Source organism: Anguilla anguilla, chromosome 1 (genome assembly GCF_013347855.1).
Source record: "Anguilla anguilla isolate fAngAng1 chromosome 1, fAngAng1.pri, whole genome shotgun sequence".
In the NCBI taxonomy this organism is placed as follows: domain Eukaryota; kingdom Metazoa; phylum Chordata; class Actinopteri; order Anguilliformes; family Anguillidae; genus Anguilla; species Anguilla anguilla.
This window is the reverse complement of record NC_049201.1, coordinates 52,164,056-52,174,055: the sequence shown is the minus strand read 5'-3', so window position 1 is coordinate 52,174,055 and position 10,000 is coordinate 52,164,056. Positions and strand designations below refer to the sequence as shown.

At 40.2% G+C, this 10,000-nt stretch overlaps 1 protein-coding gene across 1 annotated transcript in view; it reads left to right on the top strand.

The window, feature by feature from the left end:
- The window catches only part of znf407 (zinc finger protein 407), a 194,807-nt gene that overhangs the window by 133,772 nt on the left and 51,035 nt on the right, over positions 1–10,000 (top strand). The window lies entirely within an intron of this gene.

The window sequence follows — 10,000 nt, the reverse complement described above, 5'->3', positions numbered from 1 at the left end:
ACATCAGAAACGGTCGGCCAAAAAATGTTGGAAAGATTTTGGAGTGAAGGGCAAAGAAACCAGTGAAAAGAATGGTGTTTTCTAGCACTGCGAGCTTGCTCTTCTTAGCAGTGCTAATTCCTTTTCATTCCTAATTCCTTGAATGATAAAATAATGTACTGCAAATCTAAGCAAAATATATGAAGTTTTGCCACTTTCATATATTTATTAATGATTAAAGTATTATAGAATATGTTGTAAAAAATTATGTATTTAAAATTTAAAGAAATATAAATATAGTATAAAAATGTAAGCACAATAAATAATCATTTTACAAATAGAGATTGGTAAAATGTTTTGCAATTAATGCCTTTTAATTTGACGTAGGCTTATACAAAAAAATAAAGACTTTATAATTGGGATTTTTATTCCATTGAAATGTGACATCTTTTTAGATCTCTAATGAAGTTTGTTATCACCAAAACCAACAAACCACACAGTTCATCATTTTGAGACAAAAATAACAAGGTGATCATGGGCTGGAAATGTGGGAAATATTCTTCAATTTTGTAATATTATTTCATTTAATTCTTCTTTTGAAGTGTGTTCTGTAATCAGCAGATCTCTGCATAACGTGATCAGAGCCAGAGTGCAGTCCCGGTCACAGGAGAGATGTTGGGTTTCTGGTTTAACCTGCTCCGGCCCCCACAGGGGTCGAGGCCTGTATTCAAAATGAGTTGTTTTACTGCATCGCAATTTTTCTTAACAGACTCACTCTGACCAGTTAATTACAGTGATTTCTGAACTTCAAAAAGATATTTGTGAACAAAAAAAGTTTAATTGTGACATTAAGAGTTATGGACGAATGTTGAGTGAATCCCAGGCTTAATCTGTCTTACTGGCCCCTGTATGTAGCGATGGACTCTTACTGTGTGACAAATGGAATTCCTTATTAGAACCCCAGTGTAAGATTTTGGTAGCCCCCGAGACGATGTCAGGAGCCCTTTGTTGGGTGGGGCACAGAAATTTAGTATGGATGTCAGACAGCCAGTTAGGTGTTATATTTAAGTTCATGTGACCAGCATCCATGCAAAGCTTTTTGCATTTAAAAGATATGTCTTTCAGTCTTTTCGCTCTATAATGAAACTGAGGCTGAGGGTTCTATGAAATAACAAGCTTTCCCTACCAAAACCATTTTTTTTTTCATAAAGAGACAGTCATATAGATGTTTCCAATCTGGAATTTAATTTAATTTTTCATGTATTGCATATCAAAATGAGCCTTAGTCTGCCACAAAGATCTTCAAAGTCAAAGTCTCGGTGAATAAATAAGGCGATACATTTGCAGGCTTCTTCTTTTGCATGCAGATTTAAAACAATTATGTTTATTGAAGTCCCGCATTTGCATGCATTATGGCTTGTTACGTCCAGTCGCATCCGTATAAATGCATTCATGTACTTCAGACTTTTATAACGGCGGGCTCAAAAAACTTTCCCCATCCTGAATATTTTCTCAACTTAAGTGTGAAAAGAGAGACGAGGAATTTGCGCCGGCCCCTCATTATGCTTTCATCATCGCGGCGGCGAGGACGGTGACCTCGTAAGTAACTGACAGCGCGGAGCACAAACATGCTAATGACTCGCCTGGGCCACGGACACCTCCACTGGGAAATTTTTTTAGAGATTCAGAAATGCAGTTTTTTTTCTTTTTTCTTTTTTAAAAAAGAAGACTAATTAAACGTTTTCATTACTGTTCAAACAAGGGGTAAGGTTTTCATAGTCTGAAGAGGTTGAGATGATTGTCTTCCTTAAAATAATAAATAAATGAATGTATTTTTTATTTTATTTTTTTAAAGAAAGTATCCCGGACCTTGAATCAGTACAGTTGAGTCTTCTGGTGAGTCAAGCCAGGCAAAAAATTTAAACTCCGCAAGACTAATTAATATTATGGAATGCATTGTGCTGTACGTACAGTGCAGTCCGTTAATATTTCAACAATGACACAATTTTTGTGGAATTGGCTCTCTACTCCAACACATTGGGTTTGAAATTAAAATGACAATTATAGACTTTTTAATACGCCCCTACATTTTATGGGACCAAAAGTAATTGGACAATTGGCTGTTCTGATGTTGATTGGCCACCTGTGTGTTATTGTGTCATTAGTATATGCACCAGAAAGCTAAAAAATATTTATATATTTTTTTTATATTTATATACTATACACATAGTTATATGTGTGGCATGTGCATTTGGAGTCTGTTGCTGTTGTCTTTCAACATAGGGACCAAAGAAATGTCAGTACCAGTAAGGCAGGCCATCATGAGGCTGAAAAATCTGAATAAATCAATTGGAGACATAGTAAAAACATTGAGTGTGTCAAAATAAACATAGGGGGTTTTTTTTTGCTTATTTTAGTACAAATAAACAAACATTGTTAAAAAAGCAAGAATTAATTGTTGAGCTCAGCTATAACCTAGTAGCCTACAGAAGACCACTGTATTGGATGTACCGAAGAATACTTTCAGTTGTTGTGAAAATCTGTGCCCAGGATGCAGGCATAGATGTGTCAAAGACTATCATAAAGAGAAGACTACACCAGCATAAACTCAGAGGGTTCTCTGTAAGATACAATCCAGCGGAAAGCCTCAAGAACAGAATGGCCAGGTTAGTTTCTTTACAAGGTTTTGGAACAAAGTTTTATAGACAGATGAAATGAGTATTAACCTGTACCAAAGTGATAGAAAGAGGAAGGCGTGGGGAAAGAAATGAAATGCTCATTATCCAAACACCCCCATCGCTGAAACATGGTGGAGGTAGTATGGTTTGGGCATGTAAGCCTGTCACAGGTACTGGCTTACTTGTCTTTATTGATAATGTGACTGCTGACGAGTTCAGAAATATCTGCTCAGATCCAACCGAATGCCTCAGAACTCACTGGACAACACTTTGACCACCTTGCACCAGGACAGTGACCTCCAATATAATGCTGTAGCAGCTAAGGGGTTTTTTGGTGCTGAAAAGTGGAAGGATCTTGGCTCACCAAGTCAATCACCCAACCTGAATCCAATCCAAATTATTTTCTCACAAAAGCCCCCAAACAATCAGGAACTGAAGATGGCTGTAGCAGAGACCTGGCAGGACATCATTGGGGAAGTTACCCATCTGATGATGCACTGGTGTGATGTCTATGGGTTTTCTGACTTCAGGCATCATTGAATGCACAGGATTTGCAACCAAGTGCTCAGTATGGGGACTTTATTTAAGATCATATTCATTTGTTCTGTTACATTTGGTCCCCTAAAATGGGAGGAACTATGTATAAAAAGGCTTGTAATTGCTACATGGACCACCTAATATGGGTGTAAATACCATTAAAGCTGACAGTCTGCACTTTAACCTCACATTCCTTGTTTAATTTTAAATACAATGAGCACAGAGCCAAAACAACAGAAATTGTTCCCCTGTCAAAAGACTTATGGACTGCACTGCATAAAGATATGGAAATGGCATAATTGTCATATGTAAACAACACCAAAAGACATTTTTCACAATACATATTGATTTTATAAAAAAAATTAACTTAAAGTGCTAATGTTATTATTATGTGAGTTAATATGTCTCTTTCATATATATATATTTATATATATATATATATATTTATATATACATACAGGAAAAAAAAGAGGAGAGAAATGCAAAAGGGTTGGGGATAGTGACACATTTTGAAAAAATTGTCACTGTCCAAATATTTTTGCATATATATATATATATATATATATATATATATATATATATATATATATAATTCTGACACCTGCTGACTCTTAAACACTTTTTGTGTTGTTTAAATATGACAATTATGCCATTTCCATATCTAAGAGATGTGTGCCAACAGTAATCCCCCAGGACCCCTTGCTGTCACTTATTAATTTATTCATTCTATCTCACTGGATGAAAATCAGTCATACATTTAGGAGCCTACGGAATCCAGCTTTTGTTTTTAAATGTCGATTATAATTATGATTTAAAAGATTATTATTTTAATCCCGCTGGCAGAGAGATTTTGTCTTGGGCTGAAAAGCAGAGCACTGTCAGGGACAAGACAGACAGATGTGTGTGTGTGTGTGTGTGTGTGTGCGTGTGTGTGTGTGTGTGCATGTGTGTGTGAGCTATGCATTGGTATTATAATCGTCCTGATTGTATTGAACTATGCAAAATATGTAAAGTATGAACTTTGAATTATAATGGCAATAGAAACAACAATAAAATAATATTGTTTATTATCACATATAGTGTGAGGTACCCAGGATCCACCGTAGACTGCAGTGTTTGTTTATGATTGAAATTTCCAGTACATCTATACTGCTTGTTCAATTATCTCCCATTTCTAGAAGACCAGTAATTAATTTTAAAAAACTAAATTAGCATGGAATGTAGGAAAAATATTTTCTTGTCCTGAAGGCCATCTGCTGAGTGTGTGCTTGGCATATCCAGCCAAACACTTTCCCTGGATTAATATTTCCCAATACGTATTGATTTTATTAAAAAGAAGGTGACGTGAATTTCAAGTGCTAAAGTGCGTAACGATAGAAAAAAATAATTTCAGAAAACACGCACAACTCTGGGTGACCTTTCGCCAAAAGCCCGCACTGACGGACGCACTTGAAGAGGTTTTTCCTTTTTCCCCCCCTCCGCATATTTGTATTCCTGTGGCTGTATTTGTACGTCCTATTGCCACTGAGTTGTTTTTTAAGTGCTCCCCGCTCACTGTGGGAATAGGCTTGCTTAAATTACCGGTCCCAGGCCTATTACGGTGTGAGGATCAAAAGCGGCCTTATGGGAGCCACTGTTTACAGTATAAGGGTAGGAGCAGCCCGTCCCACTGGGGGCCGAGAGGTTTAACAGTGCCGGGTTTAACTCCCACATCGCTGAGAGCCCGGCTCACTCTTTTAAATGAGGAGGGGAAAAGGAAAACAAAAACGCCTGCTCAATTAAAGTGCACTGTCCTCTCCCCAAAGACCGGGCAGACGGCATCCTTTTCATTTCTTTTGGTGGTATATATCCTCCTTATTTATTTATTTATTTATTTGTCTCGCTTCTGTTTTTTTTTTCCCGCTCTTTTTTTTCTTCCCTTCTTTGCGAATATGAATCGAATGCTGGGCTTCAGATTAGCGCGCGATCGATAGCGCGGCTTTCTGCCTTTCTGCCCTCGTCCGCTTTATTAATTCACGCACCTTTTTTTGAGAGCGAGGCCGGGGAAGGCACTGACTTAGGGAGCCGTGTACTCGGTAATTAAAGTGGGGAATAATTCAGAGGGGGGAGGGGGGGAGGAGCAGGGAGGCGGAGGGTGTTTGAGACAGAGGGAGAAATATGGGCGCGCGCGTGAGTGTGTTTTCAGCCCGTCCGCGTGTTTGAGCCGCCGAAGCGTGTTCCCCGCCCTCAGCGGGAGGCCGTGAGCGGGGGCCGTACGCCGGTCGAGCGCGCGAGCGCGCGTGCGTGCGTGCGTCCACGCGTCCGCGCGGTCTTTACCGAGCCCCAGAGGGCGGTGCGCCGGACGGGCGGCGGAGAGGACTGCGCGGTGATCAGCGTGTGTCGAGAAGGCCGCGCTTCTGGGTATTTATGTTTTAGTGTCCCCGAGGTCGGGTAAAATCAATCACGGGACACACAGGACATTAGAGTGAAACAACTCGTCTTATGCCTCTCCGACTGTGACTCCACTTCCTGCTCACTGAGGGATTCTGTGCTATAACAGTGCTGCTTAAGTGAATACATACTGAACATACAGCACATACACAGTTACCTACAAAAGTATTGGTACCCATGATAAAGATGAATAAATGACTGTAAAAATACATATGTAATATATGTACCAGACCGGAGCTAGGCTATGTTGTATTGGTTTTTGGCAAACATTTCAGGTGCTGGCTCTGTTCCGTCATATTAAAAAGTAAACGGACAAATTTGTGGGCAGCAACAATTTTCTGTCTTGATATCTTGATTGGAAGTACTGCTACATCATACACATGTCAAAGAGGTATTCTGATATCCTGTTTGGGGCCGGGCTAGAGTGGAACGCAGACAGCATTTTTCCAAAGTTTACATTTTTCTACCAATTTTTTCTGCCAAATGATATTATTTCAGAAATGTTGAAATAATGGCATGAATTGAAATGTTTCATTATAGAGTAGGCATACAAACACGTTTACAGCTTTAAAAAGGAGATCTAGGGTGTAATTACCCTTTAATGCACACCCTTGGACCAATCAGAAGCGAGTATTCAGCCCAGCTGTTATATGTATATATATATATATATACATATGTATAGACATAGACATATTTTTTTAATTGATTTGGCTCTGGACTCTAAAGGTAATTTTGATACATTTTGGTTTCACCATAGAAATTACAGCACTTTATATATACATAGGAGTTATATATAAGGAATATATATAATTATATCTCTCTGTGTGTTTCACTGCATGTTTATTTTTTTATTTTTCCCAGATGTCAAGTATGACGTAGAATATGAAAACACACAGCATACAGATACACATGCTCTAGTAAACTAATACAGACTGATGTGTGAGCTGAAAGATGTTGATTTTAACAGATGTCACATGTCACATTTTGAAATAAAAATGGATTCAGTTTTGAAGTTCCCCACCATTAAATTGTGAAAAAAAAAATTTTTTGGTTAAATTGCATATATTTTTTAGAGCATGATATTTCCTTCCTACTGACAAGTGACTGTAATTTCTGTGAAAACCTGCAATAATTTTTTTTGCACAGTTGTGATTAATATTGCATATAGCTTAGCTTAGGTCAAATCTCAGGTGGGCTCATGTATTCTTAAGTGATGCAGTTGACCTAAAATAGCTTCTGTGAGGATCCAGCTCGAACAGCGATCTTCATCCCTGCCCCTGCCGTGCTGCAGGATCTACTAGTTTTTGTTGTAACTCAGCACTTAATTTATCAATTAACCCTTTCAAAAGTAGATTTTTTGGAATGTTTTTTCAAAATTCTAATTCGAAGTCAGTATTCTGGAACTCCATTGCTTTCAATTACCAGTAGTGATTGTTGCATCAGCGTTAGAATGTTCAGTTAAGAACATTCTAATGACGTATTTGTGATCTTACGCCTTAATGGGTTGAAGCAGTCGATTACACAGTTAATTACCTCACCTGGTTTCTTGGGTCTGAATAGGTTGCTGATATTAAGGCAACAAAAATCAGCAGACCCTGTGACCCGCAAAGACCAGGAATGAAGATGACTGAGCTGGAAACCTGCAGTAGATGTGTATTCTGTATAAGTTACGTCAGGCAGCCTGGTGAAAGCTGTGTGGGAAACTAAGATATAAAAACAACGTGCATTGTCCCAAAAACCACTTTACTACCATATTCTCTGCTATTTTGGCAGACAAAAATAATATCATATAAACTGTAATTCTGTGTATGGTTTTACAGGACACTGCTTCCCCTCACGTGTCCTGCTCCGGTGTTTTGGCAGGGTGCTTTTTTCCACCCCGGGCGGATGGCGTTTGTGGGGCACCTGCCTCCTTGGCTCTGGCACCCCTTCCTAGGAGGAGCAGGGGGTAGGGTTGGGAGGTTTGGGCAAAAAGGCCCATGATAAGTGAGGTGTTGTTGCAAAAGTAAAACTAATTTGGCCTTCATTCTGGTGAACTATAGTGGCGAGGAAGCTTTACTGTCCCTGGCAAGGGGATAAGGGTGAGTAATTGCATATTATACTGTCTGAGAACATCTGCCTGAGGACCACGGGAGAGATTCATCTATCACGGGCGCTACACATTTTTTATTCGATTTTTTTAAGGCTTTTTCGCCTCGCCTCGGCCCCCCCCTCCCCTCCCCTGGTTTTCGCGGGACGGTTTTTGATACGGGACAGAGGTTGGGCCGGGTCTGGCATTAATCAGACCCCCCCCACCCCCCTCCCCCCGCCCTCGCGTGGGTTCGGCCCTACGGCCGACTGGATCGCAACCCGCGCGCGGCACTTACTCACAGCCGCTCCCTGTCACCGGCACGCCGCTCGCGTCCCCGCGGAGACCGCCTTATCGCGCCAAATGAGGGCTCTCCGGAGCCCCGGGGGGAGAGGGAGGGACGGGCGAGCCGACATCTCTCTGCCGTGCGCGCTTTCAAAATAAGATGTTTTTTGGAAGGTGTGTGTCCGTGCGTACGTGTCTGTGTGGGGCAAAGATTACAGCTGAAGCTTAAAAATAGTTTATAAAAACAAAACAAAGGGGAATAGGTAGTGTTTTCGCCCCATTTTGCATAAATATATATTGCATACTGTACATATGCCCATAGAAAGTGATCCAATATGGATATAGAGCATTAGCTTCACAAATTTTATTTCAAATCTGGTGTGAGCCATTTTGTAGTTGTCAAATTATTTGTGTTGCAAGGTGCTGTGATGTTGACTATGGAGACATGATATTCTTTGGGAAATTTCACTAATGGAAGTGGTGCCATGCTTTTCTATTGTACAGGGCAATTAATTGGCAATTCTGCATTAATCACCATTTTGGAGTCATTTTAGCAATTAAAATAATACCATTGGTCAGTGCATACTGACAAGAAGAAATGATTGACAATTCTCAGTGTAGATTTGAGAACATGTCTACAATTATAGAGAGCAAAGAATGTCGCTAGTCAGTCAATCAACTCTAAAAGAAAAGTCTGGTTTCCACGGTTGTTGCGCCTAATTGCTGACGTTCCAGTCAGAGCATAGGGTTGTCTTGGGGCAGTGTGTTCAACCCACACGCTAAAGGGAGACGTGGGACAGGGCTGTGATTGAGACACCAGCTCAGCTGGGAGCGTAGGGACCGTTTTAATGAGGAACGCTGTCTGAGTGTACCAGACTAGGCTACCTCAGCCCGGTGTATGTTATTATGGGTTTTTCTTCCTGGTTTTTGTGGTGCCATGCTGGTGGAAATATCTGCCACTGATGAAGCCTGAGCCCTGGTATTCTTTTGGGGGGGGCTAACACTGATGACCTCATATCCTGAGTAAGGCCTACTGCCTGTAGGGTTTGATGTGCTAAGTGCAATTCACCATTGCAAACACAACAAAGTTCACTTAAATACACTGTATGAATGTATACAGTATACATGCTAATAGCAGATGCCTTATCCAAAGAAACTTGCATAACTTGCCTAACTTACAGTGCTCATCCCTCCCCTGTTTTGCCATGTTTTGGAATGTCCAATCACTACATAGCCTCCAAATTGCGTGTAGTCAAACAACCTCCCGTATTCCACTTTGCAACCAGTCATTGTGCTGAAGCTGACTTTGGACAATCACAGACACCTGATCAACTAGTGTAATTACTATGAGTCAGAGGTTACCATGCCAACCCCCCCACCCCCCATCCAGTTAAGGTGATGCTATGGCCAATTATGCATCTCCCCTTGGGACTCCTTGCCGCAGTCACTGCACTATACAGTAGTGCATTAGCCGGATAACTTATTTGTATATTGTACTATATCCATTTATAAATTAATTTGAGTATTTAGGTTCAGTATCCCACCAACCCACACCTGGTTTTAAAAAGCATTTGTCCTTAATTTTGAGATTTATACAAGTGTTACTTCACAAGCAAGTTTAGCAACTTCAGAAATCATAAAAATGAATTTGCCAAATTGCATCTATTTGTGAGTCAGACAAATGTTGTTTTAATCCAACCCAGGATTTCAAACTGGAGGCCCTCTGGGAGTTCCCTCACCACAACGCCAAACTGCTCCCCATTAAACATTGAAATCTATCAGTGGAAAATGAAACACTTCATGACAGCCTGCACTCAACACTGCTTTCAACATCTCCGTCGAGACCGCTTTTCCACAGAATACCCCAGATTGTACACGCTATTGTTTAACAAGTTTTAATAATGCAATTAAAAGCACACTGCCCGTGAAAGTAAACCTTCTGGAAGTAAGCGTGAAATGTTGTCTGTTTTTTTTCTTCTCTTTTCTCTTTATCTCTCATTTCTCTGTCTAATCTAAAGAAGCG